This window comes from Stenella coeruleoalba (assembly GCF_951394435.1).
Source record: "Stenella coeruleoalba genome assembly, chromosome: 7".
In the NCBI taxonomy this organism is placed as follows: Eukaryota; Metazoa; Chordata; class Mammalia; order Artiodactyla; family Delphinidae; genus Stenella; species Stenella coeruleoalba.
This window is the reverse complement of record NC_137153.1, coordinates 115,690,211-115,707,847: the sequence shown is the minus strand read 5'-3', so window position 1 is coordinate 115,707,847 and position 17,637 is coordinate 115,690,211.

Here is a 17,637-nt window from a genome sequence, read left to right as displayed (position 1 = left end):
GGCCCAAGGGGCGGGGCCTCGCCAGGCTGCGCGCAGGCTCCCAGGCGGGTGTGTCACGTGGTGGCGGAGCGGCTTCCCCTGTCTGCCTGGTGGCGCGGGGAAGAGGGGTGTCTGAAGCCCCCCGAAAGCGCAGGCCTCGTAGTAGCCTGGCTTCAGAGCACTGGAGCCCAGATATATATCCACCCCGGGTTCTGCACTCTGGGACACTACTGGGGCGCCCCTCCTCGTGGGGGAAGGAAGGCGCCACCTCCATCCTATTTCTCAGAGAGGGAAGCTGCCTTCGGAGTCAGGCTTGTTTGCAAAGCCCGAAGCTGCCCAGTGCACTCACAGGGAGGGCCTTTTCCTGCCTCTTAGTCCAAGCTCTGCCCAGCAGGCTGTGTGCACTTGGGCAAGTCATTTTCCCTCTATGGGCCTATTTGTTATGAAATTACAATATTCAAGAAAGGCTGACAAACGGAACGTTGTGTTAAGTGGTGATGTTTAAGCAGGGCCACGCTAAAGTGGAAGTCCTCTGAAGGCAAGGAGGTGCCACATTCATCCGCGGGTGCTTTTGACCCAATTCAGTGCCTAATTCAAGGAGCTTGCAAGAATCCGTACAGAGTGCTAAGCGCCACTCCCAGCAACTGCGCCTGCATCGCACAACTGCAAGATGGAGTCGGTTGTGTTAATTTCATTTCGCTACGTCAGAGAACAAGGCCTGCTGTAGAAGCCAAGTCTTGAAACAGGAAGGCCAAGGCATTTCTGTTTAAACTATGCTTTCCAGGTAATGCAAATGTACCACTCACTGCTGTACTCCCTCCTGCAGGGCCCCAAGACATGGACACAAAAAGTCTGAAATCTCTCCTTGGGTGTTTATAACCAAAACCAGGGGTTGGATTATTTGCCTTCCAGGACTCACATGTTACTATCAGTTCTTAAAGCTCAAGCAGTGTCTTTCATGTTCAAGATAATCCACTGGTGGGTGATCGATAAATGTTAAGTGGCAGACAGTCCATGGGAAGAGAATACAAATGTCTTCTTGGGGCTTTCCCCAAAACCCAGAAGTTAATCTTTCTCCTCCAAACCTTATTATTCTCAATTGAGTCCAGCTCAATCCATACCCATCCCAATTGGACAGGATTTTTAAGGGAAGAATTATTAGCACCAATGAGAAGCTGGGAAATGTTTGACAACCAGCTCCCAGAAGAGAAAAAAACACACCAAAAACCCTGATTTGTAGCATTTGCTGATTTCAGTGATGTATAAATACTCCTACCATGGTAAATTTCCTGCTACCACTTCTTTTTTTTTTTCGGTGCGCGGGCCTCTCACTGTTGTGGCCTCTCCCGTTGCGGAGCACAAGATCCGGACGCGCAGGCTCACCGGCCATGGCTCACGGGCCCAGCCGCTCCGCGGCATGTGGGATCTTCCCGGACCGGGCACGAACCCGTGTCCCCTGCATCGGCAGGCGGACTCTCAACCACTGCGCCACCAGGGAAGCCCTCCTGCTACCACTTTGATGTCACTGAAGAGAGATGGAAAGAAATACCAGGCTCCAACTTCCCTGGTGGCGCAGTGGTTAAGGATCCACCTGCTAATGCAGGGGACACGGGTTCCAGCCCTGGTCCGGGAAGATCCCACATGCTACGGAGCAACTAGGCCTGTGTGCCACAACTACTGAGCCTGTGCTCTAGAGCCCGTGAGCCACAACTACTGAGCCTGCGTGCCACAACTACTGAAGCCCGTGTGCCTAGCACCTGTGCTTCGCAACAAGAGAAGCCACCGCAATGAGAAGCCCGTGCACTGCAACAAAGAGTTAGCTCCCTGGGCTTCCCTGGTGGCACAGTGGTTGAGAGTCCGTCTGCCAATGCAGGGGATGCAGGTTCGTGCCCCGGTCCGGGAAGATCCCACATGCCGCGGAGCAGCTGGGCCTGTGAGCTGTGGCCACTGAGCCTGCGCGTCCGGAGCCTGTGCTCCGCAACAGGAGAGGCCGCAATGGGAGAGGCCACAACAGTGAAAGGCCCGCGTACCACACACAAAAAAAAGAGAGTAGCTCCTGCTCGCTGCAACTAGAGAAAAGCCTGTGCGCAGCAACGAAGATCCAGTGCAGCCAAAAATAAACAAATAAAATTTAAAAAAAATTTTAAAGAACAAAAATACCAGGCTCCAGTGCACTGCTGAAGCATGTAGCATGGGCCACAGGCTGTGATAAATACACGCATTTCCTTCTCTTTCAGTCCTCACAAAATACAAGACAGGTATTTATATCCTCATTTCACAGATAAACTCAACTTTTTTTGATACAGGTGGCAGGACCAAGGCTAATGGATAACAAAGCTCCTGCCCTAAGGACAGAGTTTTTCCACTTTTTTGACATGAATTACAGTAAGAGGTACATTTGACATTAGGACCCAGTACACACCTACACACAAAACAATGCTTACCCTCACTGAGTGTGATGACTCTTAATCTTCTATTTTCTTTAAATGCAGGTCACTCTCCACTAAAATGATTTCATGACCCACAAATGGGACGAAACGGTCTGAAAAACACTGTGCTGAAGGCTGCTTTCATACACAAAACAAAGCCTGCTCACCGGTTGGTACCAGTGACCCATAGCATCTCCTAAGTGACTGATCTACCAGTGTTTCCCATGTATCTGCAGGGGCTCCAGGGAGCCTTCTAATGCCTTCTGGTTAGGCAATGGGCTTCAAGGCTCCCACCCCAGCCCTTAGGACCATCCTGTTCTTCCAGACCTTTCCCACAGCACTTCTCAAGATGAATTCAAGGAGCACACACTAGGAAGTGGAAGAGAAAGAGAAAGCAAAAACGCCAAGTTTCAGTAAACAAGGGAGTGGCGTGGACACACTAAGAGATAATTCACCCACCGAATTATTCTCTGTGGTCTCTCTCCCCTCCAACCTTAGGAGCTCTGCATTCTCTCCTTGGCCTCTCACCTCACTCTCAGAATTCCTCTCCCTTCTCCTTCCCAGCTTCCTTTGAAGGAGGAGAATCCCACAGCTTAAAGATTGGAACAGAGATGCTGGCATTCCCTGAAATGCAGCAGTGTCCCAGGATGAACCACCTTGGAGGGACCGTGGTTGCACCCTGCCGTCCCTTCTGGTACTGTTAATTTTCCCAAGAAGCTAAACAGAAGGCGACCAGAAGGACTCATCCACATTTTGCTGCTCACAAGTGGGAAAGAGTTTACTATCCGTCTCAAGAGCACTGGTGATGAGCCAATTGCTGTCTTGTGTTTCACTTCCACTTAAGCCTCACAGCAAGCCTAACAGATACGATTGAGCCCATTTTACAGAAGAGGAAAGAAGCACAGGTTATGTCACTTTCCCAACGAAGTCACACAGCTGGATGCAGCCAGGTTTCGAGCCCTGTCCAGCTTTACCACATCGGGACATCGGCTGGGCAGGAGGTCTTTGCACCTCATTTGGAAGGGGATGGACTGAGACCCATTAAACGTAAACTTTCCACATCACCCAACAGATCCACAGGAGCTCTGCAGTGAGGGCTCCTCACCCACTGCTCCTTCCACAAGCAAACGTGGACCTCAGCCAAGTGAGCAAATTAGGAAGATTCGTGGACTCCAAGCCCCTCCCCTCTACGCTGAGCCAGCTGGCTGTCACTTCCTGGGGCAATGCTGTCCTGCCTTCCAGGACCTATCCAAACTCACCCTCACCCCCTCCAGCTGCCCCCTGCCGCGAAGGCCCCACCACACCCGCGATCTATCTGGGAGGCCTAATCACCAGAACAATGCACTTTGTGCTCAACTCCAAGCTGTGTGTGTGCAAAACACGGCCCTCACCTCCAAGTTAAGTGTTAATGGGGCGTGGGGCAGACATGAAACCAACAATTGGAATGTACAGGCCAGGCTGGGGTGACTCTGGGTGCTGCAAGGGCAGAAGGGGGCTCCTAACACACAGCAGCTGTCGCTCAAAGGAGAATACCTGCAAGGAGTGACTTTCCAGCAGGAAGCTGCAGAACGAGTAGGCATGCACAGGTAGGGAGAGGAGAGCGATCCAGGCAGAGGACAGACAGGCTTCCAGGCCCCGAGGTGAAAGAATGGAGCCCCAGGAGGTGAAGAGAGGTTAAAGGTGCTGGAGGGAGCCTGAACCTGGAGAGGTCGGCAAGGACCGGGTGGGCAGTGCCCCGGAAGTCTCTTAGTCAGTACCTCGAGGGCAATGGGAAGGCTAGGAAGGGTTTTAAGCCAGGGAGTCACATGATTGGCTTTGCTCTGCCTGGAAGGGAGGAGGAAGCCGGAAGCAAGAGGCGGAGGAGGGGGCAGTAATCCGGGCCAGAGTTATGGGCGGGCAGCAACAGCAGGAAAGAGGTGGACGGATATGAGGTGTTGAGGAACCACCAGGACTCAGGGATCTGATGGCACGTGGAGGAGAGGAGAGGGGTCACCCGTGTTTCCCCCAGCCTCAGGCTGGCTACTGGTGTCACTTGACCAAGACAAAAGGAATGAGTTTGGGGGCTGGGAGCGTAGGTGTGGGGTTGGGGCCAGGACCGAGCTCACGCGTGCTCCAGGCCTCCCACTTTCACCCCTTCTGGTTCTTCCTTCACATACACCTAATCCATGCACCCCATGCTTAAAACCCTTCAGGGGAATTTGCAGTCATCTCAAAAAGTGTGGGGCAAAAAAAAAGAAGAAATCACCTAGAGGTCAATCCTTGCAAATCCTTTAAATCTCCAATAAAACGTAGTGTCCGGACGTACCTTCCTTCGGCAAGTTCGGAGAAGCAGACTTTTCCTCTGGCCTGGAGGCAGGAGTCCGTCTCGGTTTCTTCGGTTTCTTTGCTTGGGGTGGAAGTGAAGACTGGTGTTTGGGGGCCATGCTGGGAGAAAAGCCAAGAAGCCACCCAAGGGAAAAAGCTCGTACCAGGAGCTCTGAGAACTAAGGCTGCCCCAGGTGACAAAAGAGGTTTAAATATACTCTGGAGGCGCCTGGAGGGGATATTTACGTGACAGTGGGACACACCCATTCCCCCTCCCCCAGCCTCAACCTCCTACCCACCCTCCAATCAAGATCAACTTCTTTTACTTGCTCTTTGCTTTTCTCTCTAAGGGCTTTCTCGGCAGTGGGGTGGGGGGGGGGCGGAGGTGTTTTCCTTGGGCGGGGAGCAGTTCTGTGCTTTCCGGGACCCTCCTGGTCTTGACTTGAAGCACCAGTGGCCCATCCCCCAGTCCTGTCTCAAATATTCTCTGTAGGCAGCACTGCCCACATTGAGAACTGTACTCTTCTTTTTTCCTCTGGCCTCCTAGAAGATTTAAACGTGCTCTTGTCTCACCTCACCCTGGAACATTCTTCAGTCTCCCCACTCCCACCGCCTTGTCTGGCTAACTCCTTCCCAACCTCCATGTCTCAGCTTGGAGGGATAAATGAATGTTAAAATAAAGGAATCCAGGACGTCCCTGGTGGTCCAGTGGCTAAGGCTCCGCGCTCCCAATGCAGGGGGCCTGGGTTCGATCCCTGGTCAGGGAGCTAGATCCCGCATGCAGCAACTAAAGATCCTGTGCTGCGCGCTGCAACGAAGATCCTGAAACTAAGACCCAGCACAGCCAAATAAATAAGTATTTTAAAATAAAAGAATCCCAGTCGAGTATTAGAAAGCAAAAGGAAAAGCAGGTACCCTTGAGAGGACTTGGGACAGCCGTTCATTCTTCTCTCATTTCAGGTACGATTAGAAGGTTAAGAGTTTGAAGAACCTGTAAAAGGTATGTTGTCTGGCGGGGGGGGGGGGTCCCAAAACCCAATGCCTGTCAGGTAACAACTATGAGTAAGGCAAGCAACTGGAATTCACAACAGCTGGAGGAAGGTAGGTTGGTATAACCACTCTGGAAAACGTGTGCCGGCTCTATCAAAGCAGAGCCTGGGCTGAGTTACTCTTACCCAGCAGTTCTACCTACAGTTCCCGCCTACATGCTCAACAGACATGCATACCTGTGTGCGCCAATATGTGTGACAAATGTGTGCAAGAATGTCCATAGCAGTGAGATTCTTACTAGCCAAAATCTGGAAACAATACAGATGTCTACCAACAGCCGAATAAATAGGTTTTGAGATATTTATACAACGGAACATGATAAAACGATGAGAAGAAATGAACTACAGCTATGTGCCATCGTGTGAATGCAGCCTACAAACATAATGTTGAGTGAAAGACACAAGACACAAAATAGGACAGGCTGTGTGATTGCACTTATATAAATTACAAAAACAGACAAAACTGATCTATGCGGTTAGAAGTCTGGAGTGTGGTTACCTTTGCCCTGGGGAGGGACATCATCTGAGGCGGGATTAAGGGCCTTAAACCTTTCTAGTGATGCCCAGTTTCTGGATCTGGGGTTTGCTACACCAGTGTGTTTGGTTTGTGAACCCCAAGCTGCCGTATCTTTGATTCTTCTAAAGAACAGCCAGAGGTATACATTTTGTTTTCAATCTTTTTTTTGGCTGCTTCAGGTCTTAGTTGCAGCATGCTAGTTGCAGCAGGCGGACTTCTTAGCTGCGGCATGCAAACTCTTAGTTGTGACATGCATGTGGGATCTACTTCCCCGACGAGGGATTGAACCCGGAGCCCCTGCATTGGGAGCACGGAGTCCTACACACTGGACCACCAGAGAAGTCCCAGAGATACACATTTTTATACGAAACCTCTGGATTTTTAGAAGTTAGCAACTAGGGCTTCCCTGGTGGCGCAGTGGTTAAGAATCCGCCTGCCAATGCAGGGGACATGGGTTTGAGCCCTGGGCCAGGAAGATCCCACATGCTGTGGAGCAACTAAGCCCGCGTGCCACAACTACTGAGCCTGCGCTCTAGAGCCCGCATGCCATAACTACTGAAGCCCATGTGCCTAGACCCCATGCTCTGCAACAAGAGAAGCCACCGCAATGAGAAGCCCGCGCACCGCCACAAAGAGCAGCCCCTGCTCACTTCAACTAGAGAAAGCCCATGCTCAGCAATGAAGACCCAACGCAGCCAAAAAAAAAAGTTAGCAACTAATTAAACTTTTTTTTTTTTTTTTTTTTTGCTGTATGCGGGCCTCTCACTGCTGTGGCCCCTCCCATTGCGGAGCACAGGCTCCAGACACGCAGGCTCAGCGGCCATGGCTCACGGACCTAGCCGCTCCGCAGCACATGGGATCCTCCCGGACCGGGGCACGAACCCGCGTCTCCTGCATCAGCAGGCGGACCCTTAACCACTGCACCACCAGGGAAGCCTAATTAAACATTTTAAAACATACTTTGTGGACCAAGTAAAGCATGTCATCAGGCCACTTTCAGCCTATGAGCCATGAGTTTACAACCTCTGAGATAGTGCAATGATTTTCCTTTTTTTTTTCCTGTTTGTTTTCTTTCCATTAATTACCCTCTTAAAATAAACCTAAGGCATAAGTCAGTGATGTCAATACTGATAAAAAGCTGAGCTCTTTCTGGAGGAAGACCGAGCACCACCAACATCTCTTACTCCCTTCCATCCCTCCATTCTCTGACAGCTTCTGAGGGACTTTGGGCTTCTTCTAAGACATTTTGGTTTCACAGCTAGGCAAGCTGAGACCTGAAAGAAGTGATTTACCTAAAGTCATGAGGAGAATAACTGAGTTACAACTGGAGCCCCAGTTCTGGGGTCATTTTATCACAAGGATGCACTTTCTAATCAGCCTAAGTGTCAGTGTTTACACCTGTAAAATGGATGATAATAATACCTGCCTCTTTGTTTCAGGATTTTCAATTAAGGACAAAGAGTCATCTTTCTCCTGTTTTTACCAAAGAAACTGTCCAAAACAACAACATGGAAAACAAAAACAAAAACTCTCTTTTGATGAAACTGGGAGTCAGCTAAACCCCAAAGCACAGAATAGGTGGCTGGATGGGCAAAGCAGCGGAAAAGGAACAGGATGTATGCAGGAAGAGAGGACAGATGCCCTAGCTACAGATTTCTGGGAGTATCAGCAAAGGACACTTCTGGCAGCTGAGGGGCAAACCCTAAATCCCTTGCTTGTAGCAGCCAGAAGGGAGTGTACTGACAGGATGCTGCACCAGCTCAGTTCCTAGAAACAAAGGAGAAGGGGGTCAGTGAGGAATAGCAAAAGGAGCTTCATGAGACCCATACAAATTCCAATTACCTTGAGATTCCCTTTTATCACCCACCAACCTGAGATCCAAAAGTTAAAAACAGCCTACCTGGGAGAAGGCACCTTAAATGGTTACAGCCCCTTGGGAGGGCAGTTTAACCGTCAGAGTATCTATCAAAAGTGCAAAAGTACGTACCCTTGACCCAGAAGTTCCCCTTCTATTTTTTATCCTACAGATAAATGAGGTGGCACCTATGCAAAGCAATTCACTGCAACATCATAAAAGTGAAAGCTTGGAAACAACCTAACAACTTCTTTGGGCTTTGGGTGACCAAAGGGTATAACCTATACAGTAGAATGAGCTGCAACCATTAAATCAAATAGGGAAAAAGAGCCATGGTGAAGTGAAATAAGCAAGGTCCTACTAAGCAGGTAGTATGTTACCATTTGTGTAAAAGGGAGGGTAGAAAAAAAAATACATGTTCACTTATTTGCCTGTATACTTGTAACACAGCTCTTAAAGGACTCCTGCGAAGGTGATAACTCAGCCGTCCCTGGGGAGGGGACTGGGTGGTGAGAAATGAAAGGACAGGGAAACAGAGAGATCTTTCACTCTTCACCCTGTTGTACATTTTGAATTTTGAACCTGTGTATATATTACATTAAAACAAAACAAAGATTGCCTGAGCTCTAGTACTTAGAATCACTTGCATCACATAAGAACAGCACCCACTTGGTACACGTCAGCTTAAATTCAAACGTGCAAGACCCCACCTTTCCTTTCCTCCACAGCTTCCAAAAGTTGAACTTCCTGGATTCCCAGAGGTGTTACCAGGCAACTGTGCGACTCTGCTTCATTCCAGAACTGGCTGCAGACGAGGTGGAGGCAAGGCAAATGGCCTCCCTCCACTCCACCCAAAAGTTGACAGGATCATGACGTTCCATAACCCTGAGGCCAGGCGCTCTCTGGGAACCAGAATTTTCCAACACATCCCAAACACCCGTAGCCTTATGAGAGGATTTCAATAGCATTATCCTTTTAAACCCTCCCATCAACCTTTCCAGGACAGTATTATGTCCTTATTTTACAGACGGGAGAATCAAACCAAATGAAAAATTGACAGCCAGAGAATCTTGTCCAAAAATCAAAAGGATAGGAATAGAAGACTCGGGATTCAAACCGGTGTCTTTCTGGACTTCCTTGGCTGTCCAGTGGTTAAGACTGTGCTTCCAAAGCAGGGGGCACGGGCTCAGTCCCTGGTCAGGGAACTAAGATCCCACATTCTGCGTTTCTTGTCTTAAATGGGTGCCAGGGCCTGAGGGTCATTTGGTGCCTCTTTCATTGCCCTCACACTGTTCTCTGGCTCCTTGGTACTTATTAAAAAGTTAATAATAAGGAATTCCCTGGTGGTCCAATGGTTAGGACTCAGCACTTTTACTGTCCGGGGCGGGGACTAGGGGAAGGGGAGGATGGGGTGGTGGGGGCGGGGGGAAGGGGGGCGGCCGGTTCGATCCCTGGTCAGGGAACTAAGATCCTGCAAGCTGCGTGGTGCGGCCAAAAATAATAATAATAATAATAATAGTCTAAAAAAAGTTACACCGGTATCCCACCATCAAGAGATAGGAGCTACTATTCGCCCCTTGAGGCGTGTTGATCCAACACAGACTGAGTACCAAGGAATGATTGAGATCATGGATGAAGCGGATATGAAAGGTGAGGTCTATCCATTTGGCGTAGTTGGGATGGCCAACAAAGGGGATTGCCTACAGGAAGGGGAGAGCGTCAAGTTCCAAGACTGTGTCCTGGGCCAAAATGCACAGACTATGGCCTACAACATCACACCCCTGCGTAGGGCCACAGTGGAGTGTGTGAAAGATCAGTTTGGCTTCATTAACTATGAAGTAGGAGATAGCAAGAAGCTCTTTCTCCATGTGAAAGAAGTTCAGGATGGCACTGAGCTACAGGCAGGAGATGAGGTGGAATTCTCGGTGATTTTTAATCAGCGCGCTGGCAAGTGCACTGCTTGTAATGTTTGGCGAGTCTGCGAGGGCCCCAAGGCTGTTGCAGCTCCACGACCTGATAGGTTGGTCAATCGCTTGAAGAACATCACCCTGGATGATGCCAGGGCTCCTTGCCTAGTGGTTCTTCGTCAGCCAAGGGGACTAGATAACTCAGTGGGATTTGGTGCCGAAAGAAAGATCCGTCAAGCTGGTGTCATTGACTAACCACATCCACAGAGCACATCATTAATCCACCGTGATCAAGTTGGGGGGATTCTGGTGAAGGGTTCTGAATATCTCCCTCTTCATCCCTCCCAAAATCTGGAATACTTATTCTATTGAGCTATTACACCAGTTTTAACACCTTCCTCATGCTATGTTTAAAAAAATAAATACATTTAAGAAAACCATTTAAAAATTATGCACAGTTGCAGCCTGGAGAACTTAAGGTGGCGCCTTATAGTATCAATTTTAGGAGCTTTATTTGGTTCATTTAATGCAACTGGTAATTGCAAAATCCACTTCGCCTGTGTAAGTGAAAATTATAGACTGTTACCTTGTTGACCCTATGAAATTCTGCACTTGATACTTAGTATGTACTCTACCTTCATTACTTCTGGCAAGATGTTCTGCCTTAGCACTCAGTTGCATTCTTTTTCCTTTTCTTTTCTGTTCATTATGCTTTAATTCTGAGGACCATATTATGGTAGAATATATTAAAAATTACAAAAATTTGTATAGGCAAACCAATTCTTTAAGTTGTGGCCAAATGTTATTTTTCATATCATTTATAATCTTGTCACAGTCCACTTAATGAAGTTTGGTTAGATTTCAGTGAAAATTATCTTCCAGGGTAGTTTTTTTTCCCCCCACCTGGGAAGGGGGGGGTAACTTTACCACAATTAGTACATCTGGTACAGAATTTCATGCAAATGAGGTGTGCCAGCAGTGTGATAATTTAAACGTATTTAAACAAAAACAGAAGGATGAATGCACAAACTTGCTGCTGCTTAGATCACTCCAGTTTCTTTTACTGCTTTCAAAACAAAACAAAACAAACAAAAAATAATTTAAAAGTTGTGCCTGAGGGCTTCCCTGGTGGCGCAGTGGTTGACAGTCCGCCTGCCGATGCAGGGGACGCGGGTTCGTGCCCCGGTCCGGGAGGATCCCACATGCCGCGGAGCGGCTGGGCCCGTGAGCCATGGCCGCTGAGCATGCGCGTCCGGAGCCTGTGCTCCGCAACGGGAGAGGCCACAACGGTGAGAGGCCCGCGTACCCCCGCCCCCCCCAAGAAAAAAAAAAAGTGCCTGAAAAAAAAAAAGATAGGAACTACTAACAGAACATATATGTCCTATAATATGTATTTGTGTGCAGTTTAAACAGGATTATTGTACAAAGCTGGTTTTTAGTCTAATTTTTTCCATTAACGATTTTTTTCTTTTTTTTTTGTTTTTATTTTTTTGTTTGTTTGTTTTTTTGCGGTACGCGGGCCTCTCACTGTTGTGGCCTCTTCCGTTGCGGAGCTCAGGCTCCGGACGCGCAGGCTCAGTGGCCATGGCTCTCGGGCCCAGCCGCTCCGCGGCATGTGGGATCTTCCCGGACCGGGGCACGAACCCGTGTCCTCTGCACTGGCAGGACTCCCAACCACAGCGCCACCAGGGAAGCCCAACGATTTTTCTTTAACATCTTTTCATGACATTATATATACTCCTGTGACAACATTTTTCATTACTATATTGTTTTCTGTTGGGTAAATGTCTTATAGTTTATTTAACCAAAACTTGACAATAGAAATTTAAGATGTTCCTACTATTTTGTTATTATAAGCAATGTTGTGATAAACATCCTGGCAACTAAATCTTGACACATATGATTATTTCCTTAGAATACATTCCTAGAACAGCAATTGTTGAGTGGGAAAGCATGTAAAATATTAAGGGTTTGTAACATGTTGCCCAATTGTCCGGCTGCTCTCCTGCAGTGTTTGTGTATATTTCACTGAACCCTGCCTCATTCTCTGAAGTTCATATTCAGTAGGTGGAAAATTTTATCTCAGAAAAACAGTTTTTCTTTTCTTTTTTTTTTTTTTTTTTTTGCGGTACGCGGGCCTCTCACTGTTGTGGCCTCTCCCGTTGCGGAGCACAGGCTCCGGACGCGCAGGCTCAGCGGCCATGGCTCATGGGCCTAGCCGCTCCGCGGCACGTGGGATCTTCCCGGACCGGGGCATGAACCTGTGTCCCCTGCATCGGCAGGCGGACTCTCAACCACTGCACCACCAGGGAAGCCCTGATTTATTCTTTATTGAAGTACAGTTGATTTACAATGTTGTATTGATTTCTGATATACAGCAAAGTGATTCAGTTATACATATATACATACATATATATATACATACATATATATGTATGTATATATACTCGTTTTGGGGGAATTTTTTTTGGCCACATCGCATGGCACGTGGGATCAGGATCGAACCTGTGCCCCCTTCAGTGGAAGCGTGGAGTCTTAACCACTGGACCTCCAAGGAAGTCCCTATATATTCTTTTTTATAAAAAAAATAAATTTATTTATTTTATTTTTGGCTGCATTGGGTCTTCGTTGCTGCACGCAGGCTTTCTCTAGTAGCGGCGAGTGGGGGCTACTCTTTGTTGCAGTGCGCGGGCTTCTCATTGCAGTGGCTGCTCTTGTTGCAGAGCACAGGCTCTAGGCTTGTGGGCTTTGGTAGTTGTGGCACACGGGCTCAGTAGTTGTGGCTCGCTGGCTTAGTTGCTCCGCAGCATGTGGGATCTTCCCGGACCAGGGCTCGAACCCGAGTCCCCTGCATTGGCAGGCGGATTCTTAACCACTGCCCCATCAGGGAAGTCCTATATTCTTTTTTATTATGGTTTAATACAGGATATTGAATATAGTTCCCTGTGTTATGCAGTAGGACCTTGCTGTTTATCCATTCTGTACGTAATAGTTTGCATCTCTAATCCCAAATTCCCAATCCATTCCTCCTCCATGCTCCCTCCCCCTTGGCAACCACAAGTCTGTTCTCTATGTCTGTGAGTCTGTTTCATAAATAAGTTCATTTGTGTCATGTTTTATTTATTTTTAATTATTAATTAATTAGTTTTTACTTTTTGGCTTGCTGAATGGCTTATAGGATCTTATTTCCCTGACCAGGGATCGAACCCGGCCCTGTACACAGCACCCCCACACCCTGGCAGTGAAATCGCCAAGTCCTAACCACTGGGACTGCCAGGAAATTTCCTGTGTCATATTTTAGATTCCACATATAAGTGATATTATATGATATCTGTCTTTCTCTTTCTGACTTACTTCACTTAGTATGATAATCTCTAGGTCCATCCAGGTTGATACAAATGGCATTATTCCATTTTTTTTTTTATGGCTGGGTAGTATTCCATTGTATATATATATCACATCTTCTTTATGCATTCATCTATCGATGGACATTTAGGTTGCTTCCATGTCTTGGCTATTGTAAATAGTGCTGATGTGAACATCGGGGTGCATATATCTTTTCAAGTTACAGTTTTGTCAAGATACATGCCCAGGAGTGGGATTGCTGGGTCATATAGCAGCTCTACTTTTAGTTTTTTGAGGACTCTCCATACTGCTTTCCACAGTGGCTGCACCAATCTACATTCCCACTAACAGTGTGGGAGGGTTCCTTTTTCTCCACACCCTCTCCAGCATTTGTTATTTGTAGACTTTTTTTTTTTAAGTTGGGTTGACTGCGCAGGTCTTGTTTGCGGCATGTGGGGCGTGCGGGATCTTTAGTTGCGGCATGTGAGATCTAGTTCCCTGACCAGGGATCGAACCTGGGCCCCCTGCACTGGGAGCGCCGAGTCTTAGCCACTGGACCACCAGAAAAGTCCCGTTATTTGTAGACTTTAATCTTGGCCATTCTGACCAATGTGAGGTGGTACCTCATTGTAGTTTTTTTTTTTTTTAAAGATTTATTTATCCTTTATTTTATTTTTATTTTTGGCTGGGTCGGGTCTTAGTTGTGGCATGCAGGATCTTTCGTTGCAGTGCATAGGCTTTTCATTGCAGCGTGTGGGCTTCTCTCTAGTTGTGGCGTGCAGGCTCCAGGGCACGTGGGCTCTGTAGTTGTGGCGTGTGAACTTAGTAGTTGTGGCGCGTGGGCTTAGTTGCCCTGCAGCATGTGGGATCTTACTTCTCTCACCAGGGATCGAACCCGCGTCCCCTGCATTGTAAGGTGGATTCTTTACCACTGTACCACCAGGGAAGTCCCCTCATTGTAGTTTTGATTTGCATCAGAACAATTTTTCTTAGGCTTCTTGACAATGGCATTTCTTATTTTGTAAATAGCCCATTCATATCAATTTGCCCAATTTCCTGTTACGATGTATCTCTTTTCTTCATTAATTTATAAGTGTATTTTATATATTAGGCATATAAGCCTCTCTTTTACATATTGCAAAATATTTTCCCTAGGTTATTTGCTTTGCATTGTATTTTTAGTGGGTTTTTTTTTTTGTTTTTTGTTTGTTTGTTTTTGTGGTACGCGGGCCTCTCACTGTTGTGGCCTCTCCCGTTGCGGAGCACAGGCTCCGGACGCGCAGGCTCAGCGGCCATGGCTCACGGGCCCAGCCGCTCCGCGGCGTGTGGGATCTTCCCGGACTGGGGCACGAACCCTCGTCCCCTGCATCGGCAGGCGGACTCTCAACCACTGCGCCACCAGGGAAGCCCATTTAGTGGTTTTTAATTTTTTTTGGAGACTCACTAAAGTATTTTATTTTGATGTAAGCAAGGCTCTCAATCTTTTCTTTTTTTAAAAAAAATTTTATTTATTTGGCTGCACCCTGTCTTAGTTGCGGCACATAGGACCTTTTAGTTGCAGCATGTGGGATCTAGTTCCCTGACCAGGGATGGAACCCAGACCCCCTGCACTGGGAGAGCGGAGTCTTAGGCACTGGACCACCAAGGCAGTCCCAGGATTTTCCCTTTAAAAGATGAGAATTCCCTTGTCTGAGACTTTGAAAATTGCAAGGAATTGATAGCTCAGCCTTTTGTGGAGTGGATATTATATGTTGTCAGGCACTGAGCTAGGCCTTATGGTTGCAGAAATGAAAACGATATGGCTCCATCATTCAAATCTCATAGACTAATGGAGTGTGTGTGCTTGCAGGGATTTTGAGGGCAACACCGTTTATTGAGCAATTTAAGTATTCTATTCCGCTCTGAAATGTCACCTTTGACATACATTAAAAAATATACTTGGGCTTCCCTGGTGGCGCAGCTGTGAAGAATCCGCCTGCCAATGCAGGGGACACGGGTTTGAGCCCTGGTCCAGGAAGACACCACATGCCACGGAGCAACTAAGCCTGTGCGCCACAACTACTGAGCCTGTGCTCTAGAGCCCGTGAGCCTCAGCTACTGAAGCCGGCATGCCTAGAGCCCATGCTCTGCAACAAGAGAAGCCACCGCAATGAGAAGCCCACGCACCGCAATGAAGAGTAGCCCCTGCTCACCACAACTAGAGAAAGCCTGCGCGCAGCAAGAAAGACCCAACTCAGCCAAAAAAAAATAAATTTATTAAACATATATGTATATATACTTAAGTCTGTTTCTGGACTTGCTGTTCAGTTGAATTGATATCTATGATTATCCCAGTGTCAAGTCCACATTCTATATTATTATTTTACTTGGACTATTTTCTCTCTCTTTTTTTTTGACTTCAACTTTTTAAAAAATTTTATTTATTTTATTTATTTTTGGCTACATTGGGTCTTTGTTGCTGCACGCGGGCTTTCTCTAGTTGCGGAGAGCAGGGGCTACTCTTCATTGCGGTGTGCGGGCTTCTCATTGCGGTGGCTTCTCCTGTTGCGGAGCATGGGCTCTAGGCGCGCGGGCTCAGTAGTTGTGGCGCATAGGCTCAGTAGTTCTGCGGCATGTGGGATCTTCCCGGACCAGGGCTCGAACCTGTGTGCCTTGCATTGGCAGGCGGATTCTTAACCACTGCGCCACCAGGGAAGCCCGTCTCTCTCTTATTTTTAACAGCTTCATTTAGGTGTAATTTACATGCTGTATATTTCACTCATTTGCAGCATAAGGTTCAATGATTCTTGGTAAATTTACAAAGCTGTGTAACCATCACCACAATCTGATTTTAGAACATTTCCATCACCCCAAAAAGAAACTTTATGCTCATTCCTACCCCCAGCTCCAGGCAACCACTAATCTACTTTGTGTCTCTATAAATTTGTCTTTTCTGGACATTTCATATAAATGGAATCATACAATATGTCATCTTTTACATCTGGCTTTACTTTATCTGTTTCTTAATATGTAGTGAGCCTGACTTCTTTCATTATTCTTCAGTTTTAGGAAATTTCTCGGGCATTTCTCAGAGTAAAATGATTGTTCCAGAAGAAGTTGTTATCACACAGAATTAAACTATAGCCCCAGGACTTCCCTGGCTGTCCAGTGGTTAAGACTCCACGCTTCCACTGCAGGGGGCGCAGGTTAGATCCGTGGTCAGGGGACTAAGATCCCGCATACCTTGCTGCGCGGCCAAAAAATAAAATAAAATAAAAGTTAAAAAGAATACAAATAGGGACTTCCCTGGTGGCGCAGTGGTTAAGAATCCGCCTGCCAGTGCAGGGGACACGGGTTCGAGCCCTGAACCAGGAAGATCCCACATGCCGTGGAGCAACTAAGTCCGTGTGCCACAACTACTGAGCCTGTGAACCACAACTGCTGAAGCCCACACGCCTAGAACCTGTGCTCTGCAACAAGAGAAGCCACGGCAATGAGAAGTCTGCACACTGCAACAAAGAGTAGCCCCCGCTCACCACAACTAGAGAAAGCCTGTGAGCAGCAATGAAGACCCAAAACAGCCAAAAATAAATAAACAAAATAAATAAATTTATTTTAAAAAGGATACAAATAAATAAACTATAGCCCCAGAATAATTACATACATCATAACCTTACAAGGTAACTGATTGAAGGTTCTCTTCGTGTATTAAGCCAGTTTGCTTCCTAAAAACAAAAGACATATATACACTCAGCTGCATGACAAATCATTCTTCCTTTCTGAACCTCAGTTGTTTGTTTGTAATCTGTATAATGGGGACTGTAACACTTGGAATCGTGAATATCCACTTGATTTACCTCCACTCTCCCTCTGTAGGGCCACACCAGCCCCTGGTGCCAGATGTACTGAATTTTCACAATGACCAGGTGTGGCAAGTATTGTAATCATCCCACTTTATGTGTTCACTCAAGGTGGGCACATATTTATTGATGACCTACCTACTGTGGGTGAGCACTGGCCTGGCACAGGTAAGCTTGAAGCCAAAGAGACAATGGTCCCAGCACCTGGTAGAGTGAGGAGACACACACTGCACAGCAGAAAACAAACAGTGAATGTGTAATACCAAGTTAAGAAGGCAGCCAAGCAGGATTGCAATGGAGAATAACAAGGAAAGCTTCTTTCAATCAAGTCTTCAGGGAAGGTTGGTCTAAGAAGAAAAACTTGTCTCGGACTTGAAAAATAAAAAGGAGGGAATTCCCTAGCGGTCCGGTGC